Below are 18,230 nucleotides of genomic sequence, written 5' to 3'. Positions count from 1 at the left end.
TAACCAACTCAAATCTCATGCAATACAAAATTGTGGTATATAGTTATGCTATTATGTTGGCATCATCACATGATAATAAACATTTAAGCTCAAATTGGAAAATCCAGAAAAAATAGTTATTTCACAAAGTATCCATTTTTTGTACCAAGAGATACAAAACTCTTATAAATTGACTGTGCTTTGTAGTATTATCCTAAACAACCAGGATGTTTCTTATTAAATAGTTATGTTTTTAAACGGTATTAAATATCAGTCTGCCCGGTTCCTTTATTCTCCAAGATTACTTGGATGCCTTCAACCTGCTGTGCAAAATTCATTATACTTCATTCTTCTCCCTAGACAGCTCGCCAGGATTGTGGCCTGTTGACTTGCCTGCGCTTTTCCACAGTGCAATAGAAAACCACCAGGTTAAAAGTGGGATCTAAATGCACACACTAGTATAAGTTTGCATTTCAAAGGAAACTAACTTCATTTAATTCCTAGTAATGTTTTCTCCCTATAGGAGGACTTGTATGGAAATGATCAAATCAACAAACAGCATTTTCACTATCAAATTGAAAGAAGAGAGAAATGACACATATTAAGACTAGAAATAAACTTGTGTCATATGAAAGGAGTGGCCAGTTGGTGGGCCTAAATGAGTGAACTTGCACATTGCACTAATGTACAAGATGACCTCTGTCCAGTGCCAATATAGAGAAGAGTTTGACGAATGTAAGAAGAAATGGTGATAGTTACAGCCAGATGACAAGTTCACATTCAAAGTTATTAACAAACTTACTTGAAGATTTAGATTGGCTCTTTGTGACCTAACATATGATTAAATCTTTGTCATAATCTGATAAGCCTTTAATTATCTCTGCAGAAACATTAACTGAAAATATCACCACACCTGGATAGTTATTCTTTCTTAACATCAAGAAAATAACTTATGGCATTTAAACCTTTCAGTTCATACCATCAAATACATATTGACATACCTATAATTTTATGAAGAATCTAGATAAAGGAAACAATTTGATCATGCTTAATAAATCAAATCTTTGATTTGTTATATTTTGTAAAGAATCTGGTGCCAAGTGCTAAAAACAGGTGTGCTGAAGGGATTCGAATGCAATGCAAAAGATAAATATGCTCACTTCCCAAAAATAATTTTGTAAACTCTAAATGTCTTCATTTTAAGTGCAAACATCTATTTGAAAACTAATATATCCTTGATTTCCCAGTGTATTCCTAAATAATTTATATTGTTTAATAATTCATTATATTTTAATAATTATATATTATAATCATAGCATATATTACAAAATAGAGTATATAATATATATACTTTACATATGTTTAGATATTCAAACTCTGCCAATAAAATTAAGATCCATGTCAAACTGGATGACAAGTGATTTGTGCTTAAACTTTTCAATATAAAACTTGTCAATATAAATAGGCAATCTGGATAATCATGGTGAGACACCTGTATTGATCTCCAAGAAATTGGTTTCTTAAATAATTCCACATTTCACAATTAAGCATCTAAGTGAAAATACAGATTCCTATGAGGTCTCAACATTTTAAGGCTATTTTAAACTTCTTTTGATGTTGAAGGCAAATAGTATATCTTATAATACTCAAGTTATAATAAGAACCATGTTAATTTCAAGTTGTTCAGAACTATATATAGGATGAAAGTAGTGAAAGTTATCTCTAGCAAAAATGCAGTGATAAAGTTAATGTATTCCTTTGCTTTATTTTGGCTAAAATACTGTTTATTCTATGTTGGCAGTTAGCATAGTGAAATGAATTAAAATAAAGCACAAATTGCCTGTATATTTTTCCTTCTTGTTTTTTTTTTAAATTCATGACAGCACATATTCTCTTATGAATATATTTTAATTTGAAGCAATTTGATTTTTAAAAATGTACAATATGTACTTAACCTTTTACCTACTGAATGTCACATATAATAGTTGCCCTGTGCAAAACTAGCAGCTTCTTTAACAATATTGTGTAATGAGATTGATCTCAGTTGCCCTGAAGCCAGCATCTTTGGATTCTGAATTCATCAACATCTATTCAGCTTAGCCAGGAGAAGAGAACAGGCTGAACCATAAAGAAAACCTCTTGTATATAAGAATGACATATAAAACATATCTTTATGAAATGGAAGCTTAAATCCAAAAACACTTGTGTTTCTGAAACCACAGCTATTCTGGGAAGAAAATTACTAGAATTTTTGCCTAAAACACATTCAATGACAAATATTTCAGATTATATAAAGGGATTCTTATGTGGTCAAATATTGAAATTTGTCATTGTTGAGAAAAATATTCACATGGTGAGATGTAAAATGGACTGATTTCTTAAATGAAACAACATAATTGTTAACAAAGTTGAATAATATAATCAAGGATTCTGTTCTAATAGTTAACTAAGACCACAATAGTGGGCATCATCTGCTATCATTTTTACTGTTAAGCAAACTGCGTAACTTCAGTTTCATGTAGAATGACCAAGTGCCTCTACAGATAAATTATCATTCTAGAAAATGGATTTTTTAGGTAAACAGTTTTCATAGCTTGCAAAGTTAAAAATGTAACATATTAGATAACATGTATTCTTTTAGATTGGGATAAATCTATCTACTAAAATATCTAAAAGCTTTTATGCACAACAACTTTTATACATACTCATATAAAAAAAGTCTTTGGGAGGCCCGGGCTATAGCGTAGTAGGTTAAGCTACCCGCTGTGGTGCCAGTGTATCATAGAGGTGCCAGTTCATGTCCTGGCTTCTCCTCTTCTGATCCAACTCTCTGTTTATGACTTGGAAAATCAACATAAAATGACTCAAGTGCTTGGGCCCCTGCACCTGCTTGAGAGACCTGGAACAAGTGCCTGGCTCCTGGATTCAGATGAGCCCAGCTCCAGCAATTGCAACTATTGCAGCCATTTGGGGAATGAACCAGCAGATGGAAAACCTTTTTCTCTGTCTCTCCTTCTCTCTTTAAGCCTCTCTCTCTCTCAAACAAATAAACAAAATCTGAAAAAAAAAAAAAAACAACTTTGGGTAGGATATATTCATTAGCATAAGTCCTGGACTGAACACAAACTCTTGAATTCAGAAGATAAACATCATTAAAATAAATTACTTAATCAAATTCATTGAGCAACTACTAACTATGTAGAAAGTACTTAGATTCAAGGAACAAGATTTGAGTTTGTGAGCTCCTATTGTGTTCCGAGTACATACTTTCCCATAATTCCCTACCCACTAGGAAGATGTAGTTGACTTTGAAAGTTGTCTCCATCGAAGTTTAGGATTCACCAGCTGTCATTGATATTTACTGCAGCATTTACCAAAAGCGTGTGCATTTCAGAGTAGTAGGTGAAAAAAAAGTGTCTACACAGGAAGTTTGAAAATGTTTTGTAAAACAAAATGAGTGAGGTTTGTTAGCCACAGGTCAAAGAATCTTTCAAAGTATTTATGAAAAATGGATTTAAAAGATTATCAGGGGCTGATGCAGTGGTTCAGTTGGTTAATCCTCTTCCTGCAGCACCGGCATCCCATATGGGTGCCAGTTCTAGTCCTGGTTGCTCCTCTTCCAGTCCAGCTCTCTGCTGTGGCCCAGGAGGGCAGTGTAGGATGGCCCAAATGCTTCAGCTCCTGCACCCATATGGGAGACCAGGAAAAAGCACCTGGCTCCTAGCTTTGGATCTGCGTAGCTCCAGCCATAGCGGCCATCTTGAGGGTGAATCAATGGAAGGAAGACCTTTCTCTCTGTCTTTGTCTCTCACTGTCTGTAACTCTACCTGTCAAAAAAAAAAAAAAAAAAAAAAAAAAAAAACAAATAAAAGATTATCTGGGTACAAAGCATTGAAGCCCATGTTTTTTTTTTTTCACATTATGCATTTCTACTAAATTTTGAAGACCCCTTTTATAGATGTACTTCAGAATATTTTTGAACCACAATCGCTTTACCCTTTAATGTCACTTTCCACAAATTCTCCCTTTGATGTAACCTCATATATCAATAACTCACCTATCACTGCATAGAGTTACAGAAACAGTTATAGTTAAAATCTACAAGTAATTACATCTCTGTGTGCGTTTGTGTTTGCAAATGCTTATACACTTCTACAACAAGAGGATACAATACCTCTCAAATTATTATGAATGTGAATTGGTTTTCCCCAAGAGTGTTGTAAAGAACTATCAGGACTTGCTGGCTTAGGCAAATGATTTTGAAAAGACAGGATAGGCCAAAAACTTTCCATGTTGTTGGTCCATGAAGCCTGAAGCAAGGAAATTGTCCTGTGTATTTCTCTTTGGTCACCAGAGGCAATTTAAAATGATATTTTGCTACTGCCATAGATAAAATTCTAGGATGGTAATAAAATTAATAGGTGCTTCTGATGTTACAACTATAATTATTGCCAAAACATTATATGCTAGGTGCTTAGATTTTAGTGTAATTAAGAAAATTTACCATTTATCCCTCATATCTCTTTAATATTTTAAAAAGAATATTCCCAATAGACATGATTTTTACTCCGTTGGAAAATTCTCCACAACAAAAACTAGACAAAGCTCAATATTAAACAGTATTTTATTTCTTATGTCATGAAACATGCATTTTCCCCTGAGTTAACACTACAATTATATTCTGCTATAAACATATATGAAAATATTTAATCAGGGATCTAATTTACTTTGCCTTTTGAGCTAGAGGCTTCATATTCCATGTTTTTTTCACTCTTCTTACAAAATGAAACAAACCATTGCAAATTTATTTGATTTGCACATTCTTTCAAATTAGGAAAGGAAATCATATAATTCCTACAAAGTAAATTTGAGATCTTCAGTTAGGTAATAAGCTGATTTTGATTATCTAATTAGATTGTTGTTTTTTTCTCTACTGCAGGACATGTCTCAAAATTTTTTATTAGGCATTTTCCATAAACAGCATTTTTTAATCCCTTTAATACTTTCATACTTAACTCTGCTACTACTAGTGTAAGAAAATATATGTTCCTGTCCCTGAATATGCAATTGTGTTAAAAGTTGATTACTGAAGTAGATGATATTTTGCCAGACCAAATTATAATCTTTTAGTGCTAAAACAGATTGTATTAATTAATTTAATTAATGTGACATATTATAAATGAACATAGTTACCTTATTATTTACATTCATATAATTTTGTAACTATAATTGGGTCAGTTTTTATATATTTAGAAATACATATACATATACACAAATATATTAAGGTGTGTATATATATATATTTACATGTATATGCCTAATAGTCAAGTTATGTTTTGTTTTTATGATAAAAACCTTAAAGAAGTATTTTGAATTCATAAATTATTATATATGCTTTTTTTGCAATTTTCATTATGTTTCTATTGTTTTATAATTTCTGTAATTTTATATTACTCTATTATAAAATTTGATAATTGTCTTTTCACTTACTTGCAGATCTAATATTTAAAAGCAGTAATGACCTTTTGAAGGACATTCAGTTGAAGCCCTATTTTGAAGGTTCCTCCACTTCCCAGTTTCCATCCTGCCACACTTCCCAAAGCTTCTTTCTTCACTGTGATGGTACTTTGTAATTTAGGAACCAAAAACTACCATGGCAATGAAGCAAATTATGAGACTTTTCCTTTGGTTAGTCTGTACCATTTCATCTTCTTGTTTTACTTTTCCAATTTTCCAATTTAGACATTAAGTTGACAGTTCAAATTTGTTCTTAAGGCCAAGAATGTTCTAAATTCCTTTAAATAAAAAGAAAAAAATTATATTATTTTCAGTGAAACCAGCATTACTGGAGAAAAATAAAAGTCAGTCAAAGAAATCTGCATGAAGATGGCAGCTTGAATTGAAAATCAGTCAGCAAGCCAAATGTGGTGCATTGTTCTCAAGCCAGTCTTCATTCCGGGCGAGGCAGTCCAACTCTCCTTTGATTATTTTTTTTTTTTTTCTTTTAAATAGCTATTTAATGAAAGTCACCAATTATGTTCAAACCATGTAAAACTACAGCAGCCTTTGACCATTTTGATGAAAAATAACAGTCTAATTTACTGTACAATCTTGAACTTAGAATATATTATATTTATTAATTAGGGATGACTGAACAGCTCTATTAATTACAGATTATTTTATATTTGAGATAAATTTGCTAATATTCCTTATTTTCTCCTTATTACCTCATTTAGGCAGCCATCAATTTCTATTGAGATACTGTCTGTGAGAAACGATTTTAAATTCTTTCTCTATATTCTTTACAGCCATAAAACTGCAATGGCACTTGAGTAAGTATATAAATTTGCAGACTGTACTATGGTACATTGTACCTTTGATGTTTCCTTTGAAATATATCTAAAATAATATCATTACAATGGACAGTTTAAGTAACTTGAACAGAAAGCCTAATAAAAAACAAACACCAATCACAGGACTGCAGATCTCCATTAATGTGCTTTTGGTTTTGTTTCTAATTTTCTGGTTTCTAAACACTGTGCTTTAACATACTTGACCGTGACATGTCAGTCTTCTTAAAATCCCAATTATATTATCCCATAGGAGTTGTCAACATCCTTCAATAACAACTTAGTGGACTTTTTTAAACTATCAGGTCCCCCAAAATTAGAGATTTTCATGATCTCGTTAAAATTGGCTGTATAAATGTATGGACTCACCATCATTCTAAAGAAATCAAAATATACCAAGCTTTTCAACTGTTTCCAGAATAATACAAGGTGACATTAATGGACATGTTAAAAATAAACCTACCTAAACTTTTGTAATAGTCTCCAAACATAATTTTTGATTTTGAAGTGCATTGAAATATTTCCCCATACTAGCTTTACTTTGAATCTCTCTTTACACATTGCAGATTAGGTTTAAATTCTATGAATATATATAGCTTAGTTTTTTTCTTTATTTATAAAAAATTACTTGTATTTAATTTATTTTTTATGTCCTGCCCACTTTGCTATGAGTTGTTTCCTGCAATATGGTTCATTTTCACCTTATGTTTATGAATTAAGAGAAAGTCAACATCCTGTCTATTTTTATGAAGTATTTCTTTATCTGTAACGGCCTGCACTTTCTACCTGCACTTTCTCCATTACATTATAGCTGGTAATCTAATTAGCAATTATAGAATTTGCAGAATACCTGAGAAGAAAATATTCTACAGTAGAACTCAGCAAAGTTAACTTCAGTAATAACATCCTGTGTATTGAAGTCTATTTAGAATTCAAGATATTTGGCGCTTTCGTACTTCCAATGAACTATAGAGCTGAAGAAAAAGGTAATCTGCGAGTCCGTTCCCTAGGAGCCTGTATTTTAATCCTTCAAGCTCTTTGACATGCCGTCTTTGTTTCTGATTAGCTTTACTTTGGCACTGCCATTATAATATTTTGTAATTTTTTTTTTATTCCTAACCTTCATTATTATTAACTCCTCAAAAGTTTCAGTAATTTCTGAAAAGATTATGGGCAGTTTACAACCTGGTGGCAGTCATTGAGTAAATATCCATATTTTTTTTTCTAAATTCTGAAAGAAATTAGCAACTTGTAATGCCTTCCGGCCTATATTGTCTTCAGAAATTGATTGCCTTCAGAAGTAGGAATATTTTGGTGAGTATGAGGTTTTCTCTAGTGATTATTCTGGTTGTTTTTATGTCTTATCAGTCTGTGCATATGCCTATGAAGATCATGCCCACACACTTTGACACTTTTCCAGTTGTGTTCATCTGATGAAATAATTGCAGCTTCAACAATGGAAATTTTGGAATGTTTTGTAACATTTAAAATTCCACCTATTTTTCTGAGTAGAAAATAAAATCATATGATTAATGCATTAAAGCATGATTTATTTATTAAAACAAAATTCACACTATATAAATATGAGTAAATATAGGACTAACCACAGTCTCACAGAGTTTATGAAGATATTTTATCATCTGCTATTTCACATAATAAACCTAATATATTAAAATACTTTAAAGAATAATTTCCATTGCATATTTTATTTTGATCACTTTAATAATATGATTTTTTTTCTAAATGCTATTCTTTCCTTTACAGGAGTCCTTAAGAACCAGAACATTTCTTTTATTGATTTGAAAGGCAGAATTATAGAGAGAGGCAGAGGCAGAGAGAGAAAGAGAGAAAGAGAAAAAGAGAGGTCCACCAGCTGTTTCACTCTCCAGATGACCTCAATGGCTAGAGCTGCACCAATTTGAAGTCAGGAGCCATGAACTAGGAGCCAAGATTTTCTTCCAGGTCTCCCATGCAGGTGCAAGGGCTCAAGGACTTGAGCCTTATTCTATTGCTTTCCCAGGACTTAACAGAGAGCTGGATTGGAAATGGAGCAGCCAGGGCTTGAATCAGCGCCCATATTGTATGCCAGCATTGCAGAGGGCAGCTTTGCCCACTATGCCACAGCGCTGGCCCCAATAATATAATTCTTGTATATTTATTGTTTTAATCATTTTGCTTATCTTGTTATAAAACCAAGAAATTTAAAATAATCACAGAACATTAAATGTAACATTAGCTGAGTGGACTTATAATATATCAAGAAACTGATAAATTTATTATTAAAAATGCAGTACAATCAGGCACTTGATGCATCATAAATATCTTTGTGGGTTACACATGTAAATAATAGAATTGTGTGTTATAAATATGCCACTGAATTCTTATGTTATTTTTATTCTGTAATCTAATATTATAGATTATTATCTCTCAATCTCTTATTCTAAAATAAATAAAAATAGATATTATACCACACCACTTGGATATTTATTGAACAAATAATTTATATAATGAAATATAAGGCCATTTCTAGCAACAGTGAATTCATTGCTTTTTGAGTAAATCTATGTAAATCAGCATCAGAAGAATTTGAAGACTAATATCCAATATCCAAGAGGCATTTTTACTGAATGGAGGCATTTAGCATTTAAGCATTTTGAGATTTTTAGCGATTTTGTCAAAATTGTGTATGGATATATCCTGATGAGCTAAAATCAAAGATATGATGGTTTCAGTTATAAAATATTTACTGTGAACATTAATTGGGTAAATATATTTGATAAAATCATTTGATTTTAAACTTATATGTAAAATTCTTCTTTCTTGAACCAAGCAAAAATCAAGATAGTTTAAAGATCATTAACACTTATAGTTGTTTTGATGATGAAAATATCAGAGTAAATCTAATGCATTCATTGATTGGTAAATTATAGGAATCAACAGAGATCCACCGGAGGCCTGTCATCTGCTACAGCACAATATGGATCTTTGCTGCCGAAATAAGCTGAATATGAACTTATTGACTACTGGTGCAGCATAGAGAAAATAAAATTTATTGACAATGCTAACCATCTAACCCTTACCAGCTTCTTAGGAAATTAATGCATTTTTGTTTGTTTGTTTGCTTTTAGAACTGATTTTCAAACCAATCTTCCTCTGTGTCTTCCTAACCACCTCATCCCAGAAATATCTGGAAAACAATACTGAAACACATACAGGTTTGACTTTTGCTTTAGGGACCTTGTATCAGAAAGAGGATGACAGATAATATAGATATTTTAAATGACTCTTATTTGAGGAATATGGACAAAATAGTCTTGGCAATAGTATGATTCGATGATGGACCAACAAGAACCTGTAATAAAAATTAGAAAATAATTGGAATGTGTGCATTACATAGACATTATTCAACCCTTAATGAGTATTATCTATCAAAAGAATTTATGTTAAAATTTTAAGTAGTTTGATGTTATGTTCCCTGAAAAGAGCATGGTGTGCATTTATTCTATGCTAATAAGTAGAGGGAGATCCTCATATGTCAAAAACTAATATAGGTAACTTATTCTTCCTTAAAATTTGAGGAACCATCAGTTAGAATGCATTGTTGTGTAATGCTTTCAAGGGTTAAAAAAAGTTTGTATGAATGTGCGTGTAGCATTAGTTATATAAATTTCTACTCTACCTGGTAAAAATGTATTTATAAGCTATTTTCTACTGACATTTTTTAATCCATGAGACTATTCAAATAGTTTATATGTAAGAAGTAGAATAATATGTAATTTAAATGCCAAGGAATTTAGATATCACTGGTAGAAAAAGTGATTTTTTGCCACTCAAAAGGTAACCATGCCTTCTGGAGAGAGACATAGAAAATTTCCTTTTTTTTTTCTATAAAATGAAAAAAGAAGAAACTATTTCTTTCCTATTTACAAGTTTTATTTTTATTCATTTAATAAGTTATCTAACATTTAAATGTGAAGTCATATATATATAGATGAATATCATTGTTTTCTCTAATCAATGCATTTATATTTGTGCACTGAAATCTAATACTCAATGTAATGACATTTGTAAGTGAGATCTTTGGAAAGTAATTAAATTATGAAACATGAGATGAGCCCTCATCAATGAGAGCATTTCCCTTATAACAGATGTCCCAAAGTGTTCCTTTGACTTTTGCACTCATGAGTACATACTGAAAATAATACCATTTTTGAATCTGAAGATGTACCCAAGATAGAGTCTTGATATTAGAATTCCCAACAAATACCATTATAATTAAAATAAAAGTGTTTTTATAAACCACCCAATCAATAGCAGAGGCTTACATTTTTAATTAATAACGTATTTTGCATTAATTATAAATAAATGTGGTAGAACAAAGAGATCCTCTTAAATTCTAATGTGAAATGTTATTTTTGAGTATGAAAATGAATTTTAATCATTACCATAGACCAAGACATACAGATATTCCATATTACATGCACTAATTTTGAATAAAAAACCTCAATAAAGAAAATGCCCCAGATTTCCATGTGTTCTTTTGTGAAAATATGGTATGTACACAACAAATCAGAGTTCTAAGACTGCTGCAAATAGACTGGTTATCACTGACAATCTGAAGAATTTTTCAGTAGTAAATAATGGCCTATTGACTATGTGATAAGCAGAAATAATTGCAGTTACAAAAAAAATGAAAAAAATCAGTGAATAGGCAGTAAACAGTTTCTTAAAAGGAGAATTATCTTAATATAACTATTGTCAATGATATGTAATTTCCATTTGAAAAGATTAGTAAAGATAATACTAAGAGCAATATGAAGTTCATAATTACGCATATTTTGTCTGTAAATTCCTTCTTGGGTTTTGTTCTAAGTTTCTCTTGAGGTTCTTATTTCAGAATTTTCAAGTACTGCTCTTATTTTTCTTTTCCAGAATATGCTGTAGATGCATGTGGTTGAGTGATGTTTGGTCCAAGTGCAGGTGATCCCTTTTGTTGCAAGGTTTAGCAGAGAACAGGAAGCTTGCATTCTTTGGCTCACTTTGTTGACTCTAGTAATTAATCCAAGTGTACTGAACCTTTGTTTCCTCAGCTATGGAACAAGGGATTTGTAATATGCAATTTCTGAAATTATTCCTACCTTTATAATTGTTTGGAAACCTATGGATGTGTACTTGATTATTTAGTAGAAAGTCATTGAGTACTCATTGAGGAAAGATATTTTTCCTCTCTTCAATATATTTCTTTTGCTGTTTTTCCCCAATTCTCACAAACACTCGAAAGATGAATAAAGTTGTAATATTTCATTGCTTGTAAAACAATATTGTTTCTTATTTTTTTCTTTTCTTAAAACAACCATCTGGTAGTATCATTTGAATCACCAGAAAACATCCATAACACGTTTTTAGTGCCAACGATTTCAAAGACCTATGCATGGCACCTGTAACAAAGTGTCTAGTATTTTTTTTGTATTCTTAAATTATATTAAGAAATATTTTAATTTTTAATTATTTTTTGCAAATTCAGTGTGATTTGTAGATACAATTATAAGAACATAATGATATTCCTTTCCTCCTTCCCTCCAACTCTCTCCCCCCACCCTTATTCATGCTCCCTTTCCTTTTTTTGTTTTTGAGGTAACATATTTTAAACCTACAGTACAGTAAAAAAAAAACTTAATACTTTTCTAAGAAGTATAACAAGGAAAAAGGAAAAATCATTAATGAAAAAGTTTGTATTATTTTTGCTTTGATAACCTGTGCTCATTTCACACTTACAACACATCATAATTTGGATGAATTCGCTGAATTTCAATAGTTCAGTAGCTACATATGATATTGGCTGTAGTATTGAACATGACAAGCCTAAGTCTTAATATAATTTTATCAAATATAATATATAATTTAATATAATATATATATAATCTCTTGTTCCATAGCTGAAGAAACAAAGGTTCAGTATACTTGGATTAATTACTAGAGTCAACAAAGTGAGCCAAAGATTTCCTTATCCCAATAAAATAAAAGAAAGAAAGAACATACCATGGTGCAACCTACAAACCGATTCATTGAAAGAGTAGGCTTGTTTATAACCATTGTCTATATTCCCACTAAAAGAGGTTCTTTTTGCTTTTAGTTATTAAATCTCTTATTCAGTGAAGTATTAAGCCTCTTTATTAAAATGTAAATTTAAGATATGCTATCTCAAAAACTAAAAAAAAAAGACAGAAAAAAGGATAGAAGTAAGAATAGAAGGAGGGAGGAAGTGAATGTCATTATGTTCTTAGATTTGTAACTGTAAGTCGTATTGAATCTATTAAAATTAATTAAAGTTAAAAAAAGAATAGGTTTTTTTGGTCTACAGGTTTTGGTTCCTACTTATTAAATCATGATTGTTTTATTTCTCTGAATCTTCTCATTCATAGTGTCAGTTTTCTTGATTCTATGTGTCAATTTAAAATAGAAGATTCTACAAAGAGTATAAAGTAGCTAGGTCAACTATGTGTGTTCCATTTTAGTAACTGAATGCAGATTTTTCTATGTAAATTTCAATTCATGAACTGTTAATTCAATAAGATTGTTTTTAGGCCACCTTGATTTTACACACTTTAAATTGATTGTGAATTGTGTAAATGGCCATTCTGCTTGCATATAAATGGTAAAAGCCACCCTCAGTTCAATCACACAATGTTATTCAAATCGTGTATGACAATTGTATTTCACAAGCTACTTATTTCCAATGCCTTGTATTCTATTCTTGAGGAAAGTTATTCATGGACTCTCCTCTCTTAATGTTGTTATTTTTATTATGTGAATATTTTCCTAGTCTGTCTTACTAAACTCACAAAATTATTCTCCTCTTCTTAAACTCTGCCATTGTAAAGATAGGTGTCTCTATACAGGCATCTGGGATTTTTCATTTCAGACATCATCATTCACCAAAGCCTCTTGTAAAAGTCCAAATTTCATTGGGTAACTAAGTATGAGTCCAGCTAACAGTGTCTGCCTTTTGAGCACCAGTCTTTCTCAAGTCTGGTTTCTGTGTGGGTTTTCCACTGTTAATCCAATGAACGCCTCCTTCTGCCAGTTCCTTTTTTCCACGGAATGTGAACTTATCCCTGTGCTATATGTGAAGGAAATGAATGACTTTATGTTGAGTTAACAGTGCATTTGCAGGGGATGGTGCTGTGGCATAGTAGGCTAAGCCTCCTCCTGCAGCACCTGCATCCCATATGGGATCCGGCTTGTTTCTCTTCCTATGCAATGTGACCTGGGAAAACAGTACAAGATGGCTCAGGTGCTTGGGACCCTGTACCTGTGTGGAAGACTCTGAAGAAGCTCCTAGCTCCTAGCTTCCAATGATTGCCGCTACTTGGGGAGTAAACCTGAAGATGGAAGACATTTCTCTCTGTTTCTCCCTCTCTTTTTCTATAACTCCTCAAATAAATTTTAAAAAAAATGCATTTGAAATATATCAGTCTACTATTCTCTTAGGTAAAATCTTTTCAGGTTGTTTTTCTTTTTTTAAGCATATGAGTGATTTAGAAGACATGCATATTAGATAGCTTTTCGGGTACCCAGGTAATAATTAATGTGAGGATAGTAGTTATCTGTCAGAAAGTAAACACTGAAAATAGGTTCTGGCAGTAAGATCTGAGGTTTGAGTTTATAATTTTCATGGTCCATGTACTCCTTTGCCTACAGTTTGGTATTACTTTCACACGTGTTCCTTGAGATTAATCAAATTATTAAAAACCTTTATGTCTAACACAGCTTTCAAAATCGTTTTAAGAGCTGCTGTGTGCACAGCTCCTGATAGGGATGGATGGCTGTTGGTCCTGGTCACCGAAGTCATGCTCTCTTGTGATACGTTTTTCAACATTTCCAAAGGTTCAGCATAGGAGTGAAAGGATGAATACACGTGGATAAATAAGAAAATTAATTACTCACACATAATCCTTCTCTCTAGTTCTCTGTGTATCTATTTGATAACCTTTAGTAGCACCTTTCAAAGCACAGAAATTTGGCTGTCATCGTCACTTAATAAATGCTGAACAGTAATGCTGTGGAGTTATCATGAGTCCTAGAATCCCTCACCGCTCTTGATGTCGGTGACTGTAGATAACAAGACCTTCTCATTGGCAAAATATCAAGAGGGTTAAGGTTATCTTTAGCTTCTTCCTGTGTTTGTTTCATGAGATCTCTCTTAAATCTGACACATCTTGCTCCTATTATTTGATTTCCTGATTCAACCCTGGAATTCAACACTTGTTACTTTCAAACAAAAAAAGTTAATGAATTTATACAAGCTTTACTATTACTTTTTTCCAAGTCATAAAATTTTATTTGTGTGAATTTTTTCACAACGAAATTGGAGACACTGAAAATTGATTTAGTGTCTAAAATGTCTTTATTTTGATATTAGTTAAATGAATATATTTTTGAGAGTACAATTTTAGTGAACATTTCTTTTTGTCCATTTATTAGACACATTTGAAAGTCTTATATTGTAGTTGGCATTCTTATTTTTAGTGTGGGATTTGTTCCATACCGTAGTTTTCATCGAACTCTGACAACACAGTGAAATAATTTTTAATAGCTACAAATTTTTTCTGTCATAATATAATTAAAATAAGGGAAGCAACACATTACTTCTTCAAATGTGGTATATATTAGATGCTACGTGAGAGACATTTATAAACTACCTTTAAATAATCAATAAGAAAATTATTTTCTTTTTATAAACCAATTCAACCATTGATTAAAAGGCCAATACTTTTATATAGAAGATATATCATGTTGTTTAATAGATATATAAGCAAAATGATAACCTCAATAGTTAGTATGTCATCATGCACACAATTATGACTTAAAACATGGATGAAAACTGTAATCTAAGGTTTGAAATTAACTGTTGTATTAGATAGGACTTTTTTAATTCTACATTTGAATTTTCACTAAATACTTGTATACTCTAGTTAGCTACATCTTCCTGGATTCTATCATCTATGGAATGACGCACACATTTAACCTACTTGGCTCTGGGAAATTTAGAGACTATCAGGCCTAGATTAAGGTTAAATGAAATTTACTTTTTCAGTAAAACTCATTGTACTGGGCCAAAGAGTCAATCCTTATAGCTTAGAATATCAATAATAGAAATTTCTGTCTACACTAAAGCCATTTAATAATTGAACATTCATGTTTAAAATATTTTTTTTTTGGACAGGCAGAGTTAGACAATGAGAGAGACAGAGAGAAAGGTCTTCCTTCCATTGATTCACCCCCAAAATGGCTGCTACGGCCGGTGTGCTGTGCCGATCCAAAGCCAGGAGCCAGGTGCTTCCTCCTGGTCTGCCATGCAGGTACAGGGGCCCAAGCACTTGGGCCATCCTCCACTGTCTTCCCGGGCCACAATAGAGAGCTGGCTGCAAGAGGAGCAACTGGGACAGAACTGGCACCCCAACTGGGACTAGAACCCAGAGTGCCAGTGCTGTAGGCGGAGGATTAGCCTACTGAGCCGTGGTGCCAGCCCATGTTTAAAATGTTTAATCTCAAAATTCTTGGATAGTATGAAATGGAAACTTGGAGGTGTGTTATCATGTTGCAACACAGACATGAATCTTCTCCTTGGCTATTCAAAATGAGAAGTAAGTAAAAGAATACAGCAAGAATCAAGTTGAAATTTCCAAACAATGACTAGATAAAGAAACTGTGGTATATAAACACTATGGAGTATTCTCAACCATAAATAGAATGAAATCCTGTTTTTCACCGGTATACAGATGCAACTGGAAACCACTATGTTTAAAAGACAAATACATGTTTTCCTTGATCTGTGGTAGTCAATAGAGTGTAAAAAAGTGTAATGTGTATTAGCAAAATTGATATATTGAGAATTATTGTTTACAGCCCTTGTTTCTACTGTTTTGGAACAGTGTTTTTTTTTTCTTATTTTTGTCGAATCCTTTACATAGTGGATGGTGACTCACATGACTATAATAAACATAATATGTCATTTTAAGAATTAAAAGAAATAAGAGAAGGAGGAGGGAGGGTGTGAAGTATCACTATGCTTCTAAATCTGTGTATATAAAATACATGAAATTTGTTCACCTCATATAAGTTTTTTTTTAAACTTTTATTTAATGAATATAAATTTTCAAAGTACGGCTTATGGATTACAATGGCTTTTCCCCCCCATAACTTCCCTCCCACCCACAACCTTCCCCTCTCCTGCTCCCTTTCCCCTCCACTCACATCAAGATTCATTTTCAATTATCTTTATATACAGAAGATCAATTTAGCAAATATTAAGTAAAGCTTTCAAGAGTTTGCACCCACACAGAAACACAAAGTGTAAAATACTGTTTGAGTACTCGTTATATCATTAAATCACAATGTACACAGCCGGCGCCGCGGCTCACTAGGCTAATCCTCTGCCTTGCGGCACCGGCACACCAGGTTCTAGTCCCGGTCAGGGCACCGGATTCTGTCCCGGTTGCCCCCCTTCCAGGCCAGCTCTCTGCTGTGGCCAGGGAGTGCAGTGGATGGCCCAAGTGCTTGGGCCCTGCACCCCATGGGAGACCAGGATAAGTACCTGGCTCCTGCCATTGGATCAGCGTGGTGCACCAGCCGTGGCGGCCATTGGAGGGTGAACCAATGGCAAAGGAAGACCTTTCTCTCTGTCTCTCTCTCTCACTGTCCACTCTGCCTGTCAAAAAAAAAAAAAAAAATCACAATGTACAGCACATTTAGGACAGAGATCCTACATGAGAAGTAAGTACACAGTGACTCCTGTTGTTGACTTAACAAATTGACACTGCTGTTTATGGCATCAGTAATCACCCTAGGCTTTTGTCATGAGTTGCCAAGGCTTTGGAGGCCTTTTCAGTTTGCCAACTCTGATCATATTTAGACAAGGTCGTAGTCAAAGTGGAAGTTCTCTCCTCCCTTCAGAGAAAGGTACCTCCTTCTTTGATGACCTGTTCTTTCCACTGGGATCTCACTCACAGAGATCTTTTTTTAGGTCATTTTTTTGCCAGAGTGTCTTTGTCTTGGCTTTCCATGCCAGAAATACTCTCACGGGCTTCTCAGCCATATCCGAATGCCTTAAGTGCTGATTCTGAGGCCAGAGTGCTGTTTAGGACATCCACCATTCTATGAGTCTGCTGTGTATCCTGCTTCCCATGTTGGATTGTTCTCTCTCTTTTTTATTCTGTCAGTTAGTATTTGCAGACACTAGTCTTGTTTATATGATCGCTTTGACTCTTAGTTCTATCATTATGATCAATTGTGAACAGAAATTATCACTGGGACTAGTGAGATGGCATTGGTACATGCCACCTTGATGCGACTGAATTGGATTCCCATGGTATGTTTCTAACTCTACCATTTGGGGCAAGTCTGATTGAGCATGTCCCAAATTGTACATCTCTTCCTTCTCTATTCCCACTCTTATATTTAACAGGGATCACTTTTCAGTTAAGTTTCAACACTTAAGAATTCACTTTTAGTTTTTTTTGTTGCTGTTGTTGTTGTTCTACTTAATACTATTGGTTGAACTCTAATTAATACACCTCATATAAGTTTTTAAAAATGTTTTTAAAAAATTCCTAAACCGGAGATAGGCAACATTTTAGGAGTTGGATTGTGCTAAGGGAGTATACGGTTCTGAGAAGGGATAGCTTCATTAAATAGATCACCTAGGTTTGTCCATGATGCTTATTGGGAAGAGAAACAAGTTTCTCTTGTCTTGATGTTAGGAAGTTGCTGTGGTGTGAATTGAATAAGATGACCAACATTCTAGGCTCTCATTTTCCCAATAGGGAATGAGAGCTAGATTTAAAGAGTTATTTCCCAAAATGTCTGCAAAGAGATTACTTGTTGGTCTTTGAGAAACAA

This window comes from Oryctolagus cuniculus, chromosome 2 (genome assembly GCF_051225735.1).
Source record: "Oryctolagus cuniculus isolate XC-2025 breed Fujian yellow rabbit chromosome 2, ASM5122573v1, whole genome shotgun sequence".
In the NCBI taxonomy this organism is placed as follows: domain Eukaryota; kingdom Metazoa; phylum Chordata; class Mammalia; order Lagomorpha; family Leporidae; genus Oryctolagus; species Oryctolagus cuniculus.
This window is presented reverse-complemented; position numbering follows the sequence as displayed.